General features: G+C 43.5%; 1 protein-coding gene across 49 annotated transcripts in view; it reads right to left on the reverse strand.

The window, feature by feature from the left end:
* SGMS1 (sphingomyelin synthase 1) overlaps nt 1-16,565 on the reverse strand; it is a 99,274-nt gene that overhangs the window by 33,588 nt on the left and 49,121 nt on the right. For 24 of the 49 annotated variants that reach the window (XM_068951063.1, XM_068951077.1, XM_068951067.1 and 21 more), the window contains 2 exons: nt 1,785-1,914; nt 996-1,145 (listed from right to left, as the gene is read on the reverse strand). The exons of 1 other annotated variant lie outside the window; for it this stretch is intronic. The gene's annotated coding sequence lies outside the window, so the exon portion shown is untranslated. Of the gene's footprint in view, nt 1-995; nt 1,146-1,566; nt 1,915-2,004; nt 2,225-2,893; nt 3,099-3,361; nt 3,562-16,565 lie in introns of those variants that run through there. 24 more of the 49 variants (XM_068951080.1, XM_068951085.1, XM_068951097.1 and 21 more) reach the window with 13 other exon arrangements.

Genomic DNA, 16,565 nt, shown 5'->3' on the forward strand with positions numbered 1-16,565 from the left:
GCAACAATATGAAGCAAGCTTTTGAGGCTCTTGAGGCTTTTTTTTTTTTTTAATTAATTAATTGAATTGCCTCATTGATTTGGCGAGTCTTAGGGTTTAGCTGGACATTCAGAGCCATGCTCCTGGACTTAGGCAACTAGATAGCTTAAGTCCTTGTTCTAGGCCCTTTTTCTCTCATTTAAACAACTGCTGTGAACATCAGAAAGGAAGCTACTTTTGCCATTCTCCATATAAAGCACAGCTCAAACTAACAAGCTGGACTCCCAGTCCTACTGGATTCCAGAAAACAAAGCCTCTGATAAAAAAAAACAAAACATAAATACCTTTAAAAATCAAGCTTCATGAATGAGTTACAGTATTTACAGGAAGCTGAGTAATGCCTCTGTGGCATAAGCTGATGAGATTTATCAATCACCATGCTACTCCTGTTGCCAGGGGAGACAAACACGACAGCACAACCACCCCTTCCCAACACAGTTCAGCCAGCCAGCTGTAAGAACTTGTTCCTTACTACACCCAACAGCAACAGCCCAGAACAGCACGTCAGCCTTATTTGCTTGTGGATACGCACCTACACATCTTAGACAGTGTTTTTTTGAAGCTTTGCTCGGCCTCAAGTTAATTCAACAAAGGGGGCCAGAAGCACTGATTTCCACCACCCCACCACCAAGTGGCTTTAGAGCAAACTTTTCTTGCTCGTGGGAAGTAAAAGCATTTTCCACCTACCGTTCCTCCAGCACGACAGGCAATGCACGAGCTAAGCCAACCGAGAGAAGTCTGGCATGCTATATTTCTCTCTCCTCTTCCTCCTCCCCTAGTATTTGAGACACTCTCTTAGGAAGTGCTTTATCCTTTGGATACGGTGAGAGGGGAGGAGGTTCTCTCTTCGGCTTAAATCCACCGGACTACATCACTTTATCGACCAGTGGAAAAATCATGCCGGCAGCAAATGCCCACTCACTAAAAGAAAGTCCGTAAATAACTTAGCTCCTTACCTCCTGGAAAAAGGGAGTTTCAGGGGAGTGACTTTTCCCGAACAGTCTTTGCTAGCACTGGGACCTTGTGTTAATGATTTATCCGACAATGCCGTAAGCAGCTGTTTTGATGGAGACTTGTTTTGTTATGATCTGCCTTCCTTTCTTAGCCTGTGTAAGCAAATCGATCCACAAATGAATTTTTTTTCCTAATATTTTTTTTTTCTTCCATCAAAGCTTGTTCTCCTCATCTTGGTAAAAATATATGTACTTATATATACACAAGTATTTATACATATACATACACACAGACACATACACATCATACACTTCAATTATATATTATAGATCATGTGCCATAATTATATATTTTTATATATTATACATTATATATATTATATATAATACGAAATTATATATATAATAATAATGTGTGTGTGTGCATATTATATAATATATATATAAAATTATATATTATATATTATACATACCCACACAACCAGCCACTCCAGGCATTGTTTTTCTGTTTTTACGCAAAAGCCTAGTAACCGTTTAGTTAGAGTCATCACTATAAATCTATTAGAAAGCTTACAGATTAAAGCGTTCAGTTCGCAAGAGGTTTAAGAGGAGAAGAGAAGGCGGTTATGTCAGCAAACACTCAAAGAGGATCACGTAGAGGCCCTGGAAAGGCTCGGCTGTCGATCTATTTAAGATGCAGCTTAGGGATAGAGTTATATTCCTGCTCCTGAAGTTCATGCAGCTCACTGAGAGGACTTCTGTGGTTCCCCGGAGCAAAGCCCCATGACTCACTGTTCTCCCATGCAACCGGTGCCTCCTTCCTTTACCGTTCAAGGACTCAGGGTGTCTGCAAGGTGGCTGAGCCCATGGCATACCGCGAGCACCGCGGTCACACGGCGCTGGCTCTCCCTAGTTCCAGGCGCTAAAAAAAAAAAAAAAAAAAATCACATTAAAAGAGCCTAAAAACACCACCCTGCTTTCCCGCTCCTGGGTTTCCACCGTGAACGACTACCGCAGTTGCCGCAGGGGATTCGGGGTAGGGAGAGGTGCACCAGGCTGCGAGAGCACCCGGGGCTTCTCCTCGGCCTCGGGTCCGCGAAAGCAAGAGGCGCCGGCGCGCCGTGCACCGCAGACGCCGCGGGCCGGCACATCGCCGACAAAACCACCCACCCTGCAAAGCCACAGAAGTTGGCCCACCCCCCGCCTAACGCCCAGCCGCGATGAGAGAAACGTGTGCGACCGAGATATATCAGACGCGGGCCAAAAGGCAGAAGGCCGAGGCAGCCCGCTCGTTGGAGAGACGCGCTCTTCGGGCGACCGCCTCTCCTATCGCTGGCGGCCTAGCTGGTTTTTATTTGGCCAGAAACCACGAGGCTAACCGCAAGAAGTCTGAACGCTGCCTTCAAAAAAAAAAAAAAAAAAAGACAACAACAAACAAACAAAACCAAAAATACCCTAAAGCAAAACGGAAAAATAAAAATAAAAAAGTGTTTTAGATCCCATTGCGCTCCAGTCCCTCTCCTCCCTTCCAGCACGCAGACCCTGGCCCTTTCCCAACATCTAAATACGCTTTCTTTTTTTTTTTTTTTTTTTTAAGTGAAACAGGATCGTCCAAGAGCCCGAGAGCTACTCGGCTCATGAAAAGCAGGCAGCAAACAGCAGCCGCCGACTTTTTAATTTTTTTTCAGTCCCGCTGTCTGCGAGCCAGGCATTGCACGTCAGGCAAGAAAAGGGAGAGACAACAACGAGGCCCCTAACGAGCTACAGGATTTTACGGAGCTTTTGCCGTTTCGGCAAAGGCAGCTGTCTGAACCCGAGCTTTTCGTCCGCGCCCCAGCATATCTTCTGCGAGCCTCCCTTCCTTCAAATTACGAGCAGCCTTTCCACTTCCTCTGGGCTACCGGCGCCGGAGCTCGGCGCGCCACGGGTCCCTTTCCTCCTCTCTCTTTGAGCCCCGAGGACGAGCTCCGCTTCGCCCCTAGAAACGAGGGGGCCGGGAGGTTAGCGGGGCGCCGCGCAGCCCACGACGCTCCCCCACCGCCCGGCACGCTGCCTCTCCCCCCGCTGCGCCGGGACCGGCTCCGCGCCGCCGAGTGCGTCAGCAGCGGCCGGGAGGAGGAGGAGGAGGACGACGACGACGAGGAGGAGGACGAGGAGGAGGAGAGACCGGGAAAGCCAGTCCAGCTGGAGGGGGGCCCGCCGCTTCCCCGGCGGCGGGGGGGGGGGGGGGGGGGGGGGGGGGCAATTAGGGAGCACGAAGGTCCCCCGGCAAGGCTTCGGCTGCCATGAGTCAGCCCAAGCAGGGTGTTGGTTTATTCATTTATTTATTTTAACCAAACAGTTTGGAGAGCTGCAGGGGAACGTCCTACCGGAATACAGCACGGAGCTGTCGACTGCCTGGGAGGTTTGCTACCGCTTCCTGCAGCGCTGCGGCTGACGTTTCAAGCTTGCTCCAGGTTTTAACGGCAAAATAAAAATTGATGCAAGGGAGGAAAAAAAAAAACAAAAAAAGCTTGACGTTTTATAGCAGTAAAATTCAAGCGATTCTGTGTCGAACAACTTAAAGCCTCGCATTGCTATCGCTTTTGAAGGAATGAAGAAAGCATTACGCTGGGAAACGGAAGAGCTAAGTGCCAAGAGGAAGGATCCAGTTTTGCAACGTATGACTAGCAGGGGTTAAATTCTGCCTTCCAAAAAAAAAAAAAAAAAAGCAAATATTTCACCACATAAAAACAAAACAAAACAAAAATCAATGAAGTTTTTGGTTGCACAGCCATGGCACGAGTTTCGCTTACTTGACTGCCTCCTACACGCAGAGCCCGGAGGGTGCCAGGTGAGTCAAACAGTTGCAACCAGGAGCAAGTTTCTAAGGCTGCTGCCCTCCCTAGCCTTATTCCCAGGCGACACGAAACACATAGCCCTGAACAAGCTGGCTTCTGCTATACACGAAGTGTACATACGAAGTGCGTATACTCCTACAGACGCGCTACTATCGCAAGAATGACATCCTGCCAATAGAAACGGAGGGGAAAAGACGAACAGCAGAGGAAGGTGCGCACAAGCTTCCTTTATGAGCACGAGCGAGGGACTGAAGGAGGTCCACTGGTCGGCTCACTGTGGAAAGGTGGCGAGAGCCAACTGAGAGCTGCTCAGGGTGTTAGCGGCAGGAACGGAGCTAAATGTTTAACAGGAAAAGAAACCACAACGCTACGATTTCAGAAGACAAATACCGATATTAATATATCCCACACGCAAAATTGATTCTGGTAAAATCCCCTCCCCTTTTGGTACAAGGCTTAGTCTGGCTACATTCGCATCTCCCTGTAATTTGGTGCAACACGCAACACAGAGCGGACCAAGGCCGCAGCCTGGAGAACTGAGGGGAACAGCAGCACTGGCAGACCGTTCTCCACCTCCATCCTGACTTACATGAGAGTAAGAAGTCTGCACAGTCTTCTGGCAGCTGTAAGCTAAAGGGATATAGTCCAGAAGTGAAGTCAGAGCCATATTAAGTGGCCTGCTTTCACTTCTTGGATGAAATAATGTGGGAAAAAAAAAAAAACAAAAACAGACAGCAGCATTAACTAAAAGCAGCATCAGGTTTTTTGAACTCCATCCCAGAGACAGAGCCTGTTGCCAGTAATACCTAGGAATCTGCAGAGCCACATCGAAGAACTACAGAGTAGAAAACGTACTTGCAGAAGCTGCACCCAGAAATCCCTTCATACTAACACTGTTTTACTGGAGGGTAATATTTTTCAATAAGAGTAGAATTTTTCATAGATACATGCCTCTGGCATGGCCCACCAACCCTTGCTCCCGATAGGCTGGTAGACAGTCAGAGAGCCAGGTATCAAATGCTATAGTGTTTTCATGATCGGCTTCTCCACAAATCACGGAGGCCACAAAAGTCCATAGGTTTGTCACTAGCCTTCAAATATTTGGAGGGAGATATGCCGGAAAAGGGGTTAAGAATAAATCATAGATTTAAAAAATTTTTAAGCTTACCATGTTACTGTGTGATAATGTAACATGACTGACTTGCTGGCGAGCAGCTCTGTAGAAAAGGACCAGAGGGTCCTGGGGAACAAGTTGGCTCTAAGTCAATAACTAGGTCAAATCACATCTTCGGCTGCGTTAGCTGGAGTGTAATCAGCAGGTCAAGGGAAGTAATTTTTTCTCCCTACCCAGCACTCATGAGGCCACATGTAGACACTGTGTTCAGTTTGCGGTCCTCACAGTAAGAGAGATGTTCACAAACTGGAGCAAGGCCAGTGCAGGGCCACAGCGATGCGCGATGGTGGGGCTGGAAGCCAGAGCATAGGAGGAGAGGCTGTGGGAGCTGGGCTTGTTCAGCCAGGAGATGAGACGGCAAAGGGGGATCTTCCACTACCCAAAGGGGTTACAGAGACTACGAGGATGGACTTTGCCTAGAGGAGCATAGCAAAAGCACCAGAGCCCTTGGCATAAGCTGCGACACGGGAAATCCCTGTTGATCCTAAAGAAACAGTCCCTCCCTGTGCGTATGGGGCTGACCTGGGGCAGGTCCCTGAGCAGTGGGGGAACTCCACCCTCGGGGATTGCTCAGACTCACCTGGACAAAGCCCTGAGCAACCTGCTGTAGCTGCAACGTTGGCCCTGCTGATTTCCCAGCTTTTCCCAGTCAGATTCCCAGCTTTTGGGAAAGAAATTCCCACATGGGGCTTTTAGCTGCTTTGTAATGTAACAAAGGCAGTGTCCGTGTGACTGCTTTCCATTTTTCCATTCTTGCTTTTTCAGTTAATTTTCAGGAATATCACCTCTCTTCCTGGTTTTGATGGAAGGATTCCAAACCTCAAACAGTACTTCTGCAAGTGCCAATCCAAGGAGAGGAGAGCAACTACTTTCATGTCCTAGTGAGCCCAGCCAACACCCATGCTTTGAATTAATAAAACAAAAAAGTCTTTTGTTTTGTTTTAAAGATCAACAAAAAAAATAAAATCATTACATGTAAATTGCTCCTTAAAAAAATCCCACCCTGGCTCAACTGAACTAACTATCAGATCGCATTTTTCATACTTCTTTTCAGAAAGATTTTTACCAGTAAGGCTGTATCTTTAGCAGGCCAGACTGTCACGTCCAGCTCGGTCAATTTTATTTTAAATCTGAGGATAGACTAAAAATGCGGATTAACAGCCAGCCACTGACAAGCTCACTTTTTTTTTTTTTCCCCAGCTGTCTTTGAGTAAATTATCGCCAAAATACTCGAGAGATCTATTTGCCCAATCTTGCCCTGTTTTCTTAGAGAGATTCTGGAGTAGAAGTGGTAATTATTCATTACCTAAAGAATTTCTTTGATGCAGTTCTATCAGTACCAATTCTGTCAGTTCCTCCCATTAAGCACAAACATGAGAAATTGGGAGGACTAATTACAGGACACACTACAGGCCATGAATTCCTCATTATGCAGATGTCACCCTCATCTCCTTTCAGCCAATATGCATCTAATGGGAGAGCAGAACGCAGTTGGTGAGGACAGCGGCCAACTTAATAATTCACCTCTGACGTTCACATGCATTCATACTTGAGAAAAATGATCTTTATTATTCCAGTAGATCTTATCTTTGCAATTCCTTTTCCCAGTGATCCATGACGGGTTCAATGACCTCAAGGCACGTAACAAAGGACAATCCTGCTTTCCCATGAGCGAGGCGAGGCGAGAAGGGAGAAGAGAAGACAGTTTGACTAGTATTACAGGTAATTAAAAGTGAGCTTTGGGAACACCTTTTTGACATGTTTAATCATTATGCATTTAAATACCGCATGCGTCCAGGCAGATACAACTAAATACTGCGTACAGCCTTAATTCATTAAGTATATTTCTCTTCATTTGTTTTTCCCAAAGTATTTATGAGGATATTCTTTGGACATACCTCAGCCCGGACATATTTAGGCAGAGGGTTAAAATAGAAGACAGCGAGAAGTGGTTATATCATTTTCCTTCCATAGGGCTGAATATCTGGGAGTACTGTTTTTGGTTAAATTGCTGTTGCTCTGCTTCATCTCTACCTTCCCACATTGCGCTTAAGTACAAGCATGACGATTACCATAAAAACGCCTAAAGAGGAGAGACGACTGCCGAGCCCGACTACTTCTTCCCTAATCAGGATATGAGCTACATGACAGGACACTAAATTTCAGGTCACATGCTAGCTCTTCAGACAAACAGCTACCACCTAGCTCCAGCACAAACGTTCCCTTGTGAATTTAATTCAAATAGCACATAGGCTGGTTAGAGAGCATCCTTCCAGAAGCCTTGCTAGGGAAACGTCTTACTTGCCTTGACAGCTTAAATCTGCCTAAACGTTAAAGAAAAAGTCAGGGGAACTAAATTATATTAGCCATGTTACCTTTTTCCGTCTGCATCAGTAAAGAAAATACATACGGCCGGATGAAATCCGGCACTGAAAGTGGGAAGAAAGTCTAGTGCAAGAACACAACCCATCCACATCAGCAAGCTAACTCAACTCCGAGTCCCAAGCACCACAACACAGATGAAGGAAAACATCAACCCAGTATTAACTTTTTGATCACGGCTGCACAAAGTTTTGAGCTCCATTAAACAGCACCGCAGGAGATATAAGGAATTTTCAGCCATGACAACTCTTAGGGAGGTACTGCATCCATATGTGACCACGCTACCTCCAACAGAGTCGCAGAAAAGAAACAAAAAGTTCAGAGATACAAAAATATTTTCATGTTGAAAGAGGAAGGAAAGCCAGGGACACCTGACTCGCATAAGAAGCAACAAATAAAAATAAAATTAAAAAAGCAAATGGTGCAGACAAAGTAGCTTTATCTTCTCTGCTACTAAGAAGCAAGAGACATGTCATGAAATAGAAAGGAGGTGACTTTTGAAAGCAATGCACCCTCTGCCCTTAAATTACCAAACAGCACTCCTTTCAAAGCACGGCTTTAATGAAGAAACTACAGTCTTGCCTTTTGAGGAATTGTTTGTACAGGGCTTAGCACAGAGGCACCTTGGTTGCTGGCTCCTGAGGACCACTATCAGCACAAAACAAAAAAGCGTAAGAGTTCAAAGACCGAATGCTTCTTTCGAGGATCAACATCGTAGTGTCTACCAGACTGGATATACACAAGCAATATAAACCCATGCATTAACCACATGCCAGTCAAAAAAACATATCCCATAGAGAAAGTATCCCAAGAACGTTTTAAGGTTTATTTCCCTCCCCCCCCCCAAATCATCTGATTCTGGCCACTAATATCCCAAAATAAATGTGCTATAGGACCACAAAAACGCTAATCAGATCTCTGTTTGCTTGAAAATACTTTAAAACATTATGTTCAACAATAGCTTGAGGACTACTTTTTAAATGATTTGAAACACATGGCCTGTTCCCTTCAGAGTGAAGATATTTAATCTTAACTCCAGTGTGATTACCTGCTCATTTGAAAGGAAGCATTAACTACTGCACTGAATTCCTGTTTGAAAAGCATCAAACCCTCTAGTTCACTTAGTAGTTAATATCACAATAAGTTGAGTAACTGCTTCAAAATTGCTATTTATTATTGTGGTTTCAACACAAGTTACCTAGTTTACAGTAAATTCACCGTGCACTCTGCAAACTTACACATGTCCAGAGATGCTGCGAATGCAACAAATCCCGTGTCCTCAAGCTTAGCGCTTCTTCCAGCTCCAAGCTGTTTTTTTAAATCACTTCTCCTAAGTAGAAATTCCTTCGTAAAGAAAATAAAAAATTGAGGACATTGCTAAGTTTTGATTAGAGACCTTTCAGCATATTCGCTTTATGATCCAAAACCGAAGCACTTTTTTATTAACGATGTCAAAATTCTCTTGTCTCCAAAAAAAAGGCTGTTCTGTCATCACTGATCTGCACTGTCTTTTGAGATTTTTTTTTTAAATCGACAATTAATTAATGCTGTTTTCAAACAGCAAATGTTTATGTTTCTTTTCAATACACTATGATCTTAAATAAGCCATAAAAAAGAGTGCAGTGGACAAAAAGATTGCTTTTTCTCTTCCAAGCTTTAAATTCATCATTGTTCCTAGAGAATGGCTTAAAGAGGAGAACCCAGAAACTTTACTTCATCTATATTATAACATTAAGAGCCATTACAACTCCTTATGTGCAAAGGAGTTAAAAGCGAACAGTCGCTTTTGAAACTGAAGCAGTTTCACTAAAATTACGTTAAGGTTGCTGGCTGGAATAGTGTGAAACACTCTTTGCTCTAGCAATTAAGATTCCAGAGAGGAATGCTGTGTCATACAACGTACGACTCACGGAGTAACGTCCGGAGGAAACCACACTTTTGTTTCTTTTCCTATAAAAAGCTTACCACGCTTCTAAGTTTAACCAAATCACCTGAACAAAACTCTTTCCTCCAACGAAAAAAGGTTATTCAAGCATCGCTTGCTTGAACACGTGTGCAAGAGGGAATGTGCGTTTTGACTCTCTAGCTGAGATGATGATTTTGCAGCCTACTAGCAAACAGGTGTCTTCTGGAAACTTTGAGATGAAAAACGCCCCTTGCTCCTCCTTCAGAAGCGAATAAGAAATTTGCTGTGTTGTTGTATTTGAACACGTGTTTGTCCTTTGACCTCACGTTGATTTTGCAACCTCTCCATGCTTTGTTTGGCTGCCGGATCTGTCCTGGGCAGCTCCCAGGTCACTCCCCTTCTCTATCTGAGCTTCCACACAGTCACGGGACTCCACTAAATTGCGACACCATCAGCTCATTAGTGTGTGCTGGCGGCGTCTGAAAGCTAAAAGGAGGATGGCAGAAGTACCAGTGTGATCTCTACACACTGGGGAGAGCCACCACGACACCGGATCTTTCACTGTAGACGATGAACCATATCATTTGTGTTGTCTCAGCCATGTAAACAGCTTAAATCTCAAAGAGTTTCCATCTAACTGGAATCATCTTTATGTGCGAAACCAGTCGATTTGCTTGTCACACATACTTTCCTCGGCTGCAGGGTGCGTACATCCTTCCGCTGTTTCTTTTTAGCTCATCAATCCAATGCATTGGTTTTCTCAGTGGTGGCTCTGCTAGTAGAAGCTCAAATTCCACCATGGTATGCAACTCCCAGCACTTCTTTAGGATGAGAGTAAAGAAAAAAGGGGTGGCTCACTGCATCATCACAATTCACTTTCAGAAATGAGATGTGCTCCGAGATACCCAGTCCAAAACAAGTATTTATGATTGCTGCGGTCACATTTTAATCTAGGAAAAGTGAAGCTTACAATCAAAGCGACATTAAACAAAACACCCTTTCCAACTCATCACCTCAACCCGGAGAATGCTTTTCACATTGCAAGGACTTATTCACACCTGGCTTCAGCCTGTGTCCAGGCAGAGCATCCTCAGCTTGTGAAGTGCCACTTCCATTCTTTACCCACTCAGCTTTTTCCCTGAGAAGACTCCTCACCCAGCTATGTCAAAATCCTCTAGGTAAAGAAGTTACAACGTAAGAACATCCATTTTGTTATACTTCTTCCTAAAAAAAGAAACTTCAACTCAAAGGCCTCTGTTTATAGGCAGACAACAGACTGTTTCACTACCAAATACTGCAACGATGCACACAGATTGGTAACCGAGTTGATTTTTGCATGGAAGGGATACTTCCGTTGTTATTTGCCCTAAATCTTGCTACAACAGTGTTGTAATGATCGATATCAGATTCTGCTGCCCATCCAAGGAGCAATTAAGAACCTTTCAGGAAAATATCCTCACTGATTTAAAATATAGCTGACCAGATACAGCAAGCCATTATGCATAAAGGTGGGCAAATGAAGCCAAAACCTCCGTGCTTGCGCTTATGAAGAGCACTGCACGTCAAACGCCTTTCCCTTTAGGAAATAAAGGGGTTTCTATGGAAAGTACATTTCATCAAAGAACAGAACTGCCTGCTTGTAGGCCTGCTGAGCAATCTCTATTTTAAAACAGTGAGATCTGAAATAGTCTTAATGCTGACCTCTAAGCAAAGGAGAGGCAAAGACATAAGAGAGTTGAATATTTTCCTTGGATTTGCTCTATTCTTTTGCTGCAGCAATGCACCACTCTGCAAATACCAACTTTATGCTCTATTGCCTCTATCTCTTGCTGTTCAAAGGAGAATCCAAGTTGCTTATTAACCTGAAAGACCGAAAAGGAACCAACACTTTCCAGCACAAGTGAAATTAACAGTTTAAAAAAGATGCAAATAAAGAGTTAATATGTCATTGTGTTTTGTGTTAAGGGCCAACAGCAGGTCTTTTGGGCGGAGGGGAGCTTGTTCCTGCCAGGATGAACCAATTCAGTCTCTACATCCTGTATATTTGTATGCAAATAAAGTCACACAGAATACAAATCAGAGAAATTCAACTCCTTAATTTGCAATGTATTTTTGTGGCAGGTCACCAGGATGGCATGCATAGGTTAAACTACCCCAAACATATAAATCGTGCCTGCTGTTCAGATACACAATGAGCATCTTCTCTCTCATAGGATTAATGTACACACAAGTACCAAACCAAGAACGGCTTGTATCACACTCAGAGACCCTGAAGGCAAAACACAAGTCGGCTATTAATTAATCACTGCCTCCTGCTCCCTCTTTTCCTGGGTAACTAAAAGTACTGGTAAACACTTACAGGTTAAACTGCACTAATTCAAACATATCTGCCTGTCCAGTGCCTTGACTCATTAATAAAAATGTTGCAGACGAATACTGCAAATTAAGACTTCAAATACCCACCCACTTCCTCCATCCCAAAGGCAAGGGGACTAATAAAATAGAAGTGATAAAAAGCTATTTGTTAAGACCGCATGGTGTTATATCCTCAATATCCTGTGTCAGCGCAGCCAGAGTTATCACTGTTTTACAGCTGGGTGAGCTGTGGGATACCATAATCATGATACACATCCTCTTCATGCAGCTTCCTCCCACAGCACATCGCAAATGCCAAAGGTTTACCTGGGTTCAAAGGGTGATCAGATGAATTCAGACCAATAAAGGAGAAGATACCATGCTCAGGAAGTCTGAGCCATTAATCGTAAAAGGCTTGAAGGCTTACTGGGGAAGTATATTTATATGCCCCTTTATCTACATTCCTCCCAAAAAAAGAACAAACGTACGACAATGCTATCACAGGCATGACATAGACTTTTTTTTTTTTTTTGGTATAACCCAATCTGACTGTTCTTATGTTTCTATCAATGACCAAAGTGAGATAAAAAGAGTTCCCAGTTCCTACTTTTGTGCTGGCCCGTTAGGTCTTGTTTTTATGACCTTGACTACTATGAGCGTGATGCACACAAGAAACAAGAAAGGACAAAGATCAACGTGCCTGCTGCTCAGCGCAGACTTTTCGCTCCAGACACGGGAGGCTGGCTTTCTTACAAGGTTAAGTGTATAATGCTTCCTGCAGGAAGCACTACTTTTGCTGCAAAAGCAAGGATATGATCACAGGAAGCAAAATGTGGCAACTTACAGACATGGAAAATATTAGGGACCACTACATCAAAAACGATAAAACATCAGCACTTCTTCTATTCCCATCTAGTGTTTTAATGCTTGTTAAAACTATGGGGAAGGCACTAATTAATAACACACTGATTCTGTGTGATTCTGTGATTCCTAAACCAACTGTCCTTGTTACTTGTGGTTACTCCTATTTAGTTTTCACCCTAATGGAAACTTTATTAGTTAGCTTTCCCTCTGGTGAACACACTCACAGATTGGGCAGTCATTTCTTCTAGTCTTAATTTATTCCTATAGGAAAAGCAAGCATCAGTTCTGTCTAAGCGCTAAAAATTATCATCTGGTCCTTCCATCGAGACCATTAAAACTCTGCTTCCTAGCATAAGTATCCCCCAAAGAATTCGCAATTCACTGAGAGCTCAATTCATGATAGTTCCTAAATGCGCACTTCACTATGAGCACGAGAATTTGTCCCTTTGACTACAGTGCTTAGTACCGACCTGAACAGGGACCTTAAAGGACTTCATCCTGCTCCCACTGAAATCAAGTCCCAACAGCTTTGACCGCAGAGGTATTGTGCATCCCAGGTAGAAGCAGGAGCCTGTATTTTTCAGCAAATCTTGAGTTCTACTTAAATGAGGTATCCATTCAGACCAGTTGAGACTTGGTGTAAACCAGCTTCTCAGGAGTCATGTACTTTAGAAGGCTGCACGTGCACAAATTTGATTTGCAAGTGAAAACTCCTCAAGTGGCAGATGTAATTTTGTCTTCTTATTTATGTGGCTAATTTTAATGACCAAGAATATGTTATAGTCTATAGATAGCATTACTAGAGAAATTACTAGTAGTTCTCTCAATACCAAAAGAAAAAAAAAACCTTGTGTATACTACAGCATAGCATATACAGAACAGCAATTGCTAAATCATGCCATGGTCAAATACCTCTCACCTAGCAAAAGTCACATGCAAAACATTTACCAAATCACATATATTCCACAAAGGCAAAGCATTGTGCCGTGCTGAACTCAACTTTGACCTCAAAACTTCCCAGATGATCAGAATAGGGAGGAGGGGAATCTTTCTCCTTGATACACTGTAGCCTCCCAACTATTCCCAGGTGGATTATCCAAACACAGAAATACTGGGCTGATTGTGTGCAAACTGAGTGGGTAGATTTATACATATAATTTTGGACACGGCCATCCTTCCCTTGCTCTCGGAAATTGGAGTCATAGGAAACGCTCATTTCTTTGTAGCTCTTAACTACTCTCAAAGGATGGCATTATTTGGATGTTAGCGCGTTGCACAGTAAGATTTCCTAATTAAGAAGAAATGGCTTTTCCCCACCAACACCATGAAGGCCTATGCCAGAACAAGATGTCCGCAGATTTTCTGCTGACTGTTAAACTAGCTACGCCTTGTCTGAACAAAGTTACTTTCGAATTTAGCCCTACATTTACAGTTCACAAAAAAGAGTAATTCTATAATGAGTTTAAAATATCTAATACACAGTAAAAAAAGGGGTAAAGGTACACGTTTGAGCCTTCTAGAGACACGGACTCGCTTTCCTGCCCCATCCACTTACGTATTGCTGCTAGAGATGGAGATGTTTCGTGATCTGCACTTCTGCAAAAATGTAGCACCTAAACATTCATTTAGAAGTTTAGCTTCACACAGTGAGTTTACAAAAACTTGGGACATGAAGTATTCGTTTCTTTCTTCTGCAGCTCATAAATATATTGGTAGCAAATGCAGCTTAAGACATATCACAACACTTGTACTTTAGCCAAAAATGATACTGTCCAGCTGTGTGAAATTCCCTACGACCTGCTCTCAGTCTATACTGTGATAGAGTTTTTACCCAAGTTGGTAATTTGGATTTATACTGAGCACAATAATAAAGGAATAGTCTCAGAAAGTTTCTCAGAACCTGGAGCTCTGAATAGCTTAGAAAGCCACTAGGAGTTGAAATGCCGTTTTACTGTAGGGAAATCACTTCCATACCGCACTAACTTTTTTTTTTTTTTTTTTTTTGGGGGGGGGGCCCTCCCTCAATCACCTATGCAAAGCGTAGCAATTTTAAGTTTACTGCAACAGCTCTCAACTGGGTGAGGAAGACGGGTAGTCCCTGAGCTCTGATGCTTTACATGTGAGTATCAAGTGAGGAAGTATTGCTCGATGCTGAAAGAGCTATCTAGTCCTCAAACCTAAAGCGTCTGAGCACCTGCCTTGTTTCACAGGTCCCTTCTCACACGCTTGTGTTTAACAGTAAGGATCCCCGCCATCCCACCCCCAACACAATCCTTTAACTCTCAAGTTCAGTTTCATGGGGATGTTTCTTACTGAATCCGTTAAACAGAGAGAAGCCATTTACCTTCAGAGGCTTACTGTCCTTTCCAGATGAACATCTTCTACCGCTCTTGAGGCTCCCCTGCTCTCTCTAAGAGAAGGGGAGAAAAGGAACGCTTCACCTTGCACCTTTGGTTTCCATTTGGCTCAGATGGATCGATTTCTTCCAAAGCAAACACTTCTGCAACCTCACACGGTATATAGACACACACACACACACACAGAGGAGAACGAGGAAGAAATAGAGCCCTTCTGTGGCTATTCAGCTATGCTAGGAAAGACGTAAGCTGGGGAGAACATGAGACAGGAATAAAATCTTTATTTTTCTACAGCTATATGCAAAATATTGACTCAGGTGACAGAGCCAGGCTGAATGTTCACAGATGAATACCGTATTCATTCAATATGAGGAAGTCTTTCACATACTCCTGGCTTTTGCCAGAAGACGTGCTATTTCTATTTGGGACAGACTGCCACCCTTGTAGTTTACACACGTTTTTACACGTCCAGCTTACCGTGGCTCAGCAAAACTTTGGCCAATTCACTCACAACACTCTAAAATAAAATCGTTTTGCCTGTTGACTTGCCCATCCAAGATGTCATTTAGGAAACAGTTCAAATAAAAACAAGAATTCAAAAGAAGGATCTTAGTCCTGTCTAAGCTGCCACCCATGTCAGAAACCCACAACATCCTTGTGTAGACAGATCACACACCAGCTCGGCAGGAGACAGCATGTGACATCTCATTCTCAGGTTGGAGATTCAGTTTCTGGTACTTGCTAGCTCACCTCTCCTACAGTTTGGCTCAAACTCTGCTTTTGCAACATGTTTTTTCCTCCTCCAGAGACACTGGGGTCAGACGCTGGGGAACTGACAGAGCACTTGGAAGAAATTTCACCAGGCTGCGTGATATCAAACGATTCCTTACCTCTGTCTTACAGCCTCCACCTCCTTCAGGTCCTTCCTGCTTCCTTTTTTGAACTGCACCTTCTGATGAACCTGCTTCCTCACCCATGCCTTAAAATACCCTCAGCTCCACGAATGCTCTTGCTGTTGCCTCTCAAAGCTGGAGGGGGATCCTTCTCTTTTACAACAAAGCAAGAAGATTCAGACACAGGTACCCTTTACGTTTACTACCTAAAAAAAATCTTCTTTCTCTGGTGTAAGAGAACAGAAGTCCTAAAAACTTTGCCCTTAAGGTAAAGAGATAAATTAAAAACAAAGCAGTAATTTCTTTAAATTTCCAGCATTTCCTGTTCCTACAGCTTGACGTGGTCTGGCAAAAAAAGGGCCAGTGGGCCCTTCCTACTGAGGGAAGTAGAAAGCGGAGCCTATCTACTGAGATCTCACACTAAAGAGAAGTTCAGGAACAGGGAACTTTCCATAGGGAATTCAAGCTTTTCGTATAAAACCTCGAGATAAAACATGTTTTTATCCAAACGTTAGCGCATTTGTCTTTACTGGGTCTCAGTTTAGCACACCTCCTCCTCCTTTCCTTCTCTTTGCAAACAGAGCAAGCACGTTGGGGGCTGAGAAGGGAGGAGAGCACAGCTGAGATATACCATGACAGCTGTCACATTTGTGGCCAAAGCACTTGTGGTCCCTTCCCAACTCTTCCCCCAGCAAAAAGCGCTACAGTTTTAAAATAGACTTGCCGCTTGTGTTTGTTCACAGGGATTTAAAGCCCATTCACGAGTCTGGCTTTTTGCCTCTGTTATTTTCCGACATTAGCC

This window comes from Struthio camelus, chromosome 7 (genome assembly GCF_040807025.1).
Source record: "Struthio camelus isolate bStrCam1 chromosome 7, bStrCam1.hap1, whole genome shotgun sequence".
NCBI lineage: Eukaryota > Metazoa > Chordata > Aves > Struthioniformes > Struthionidae > Struthio > Struthio camelus.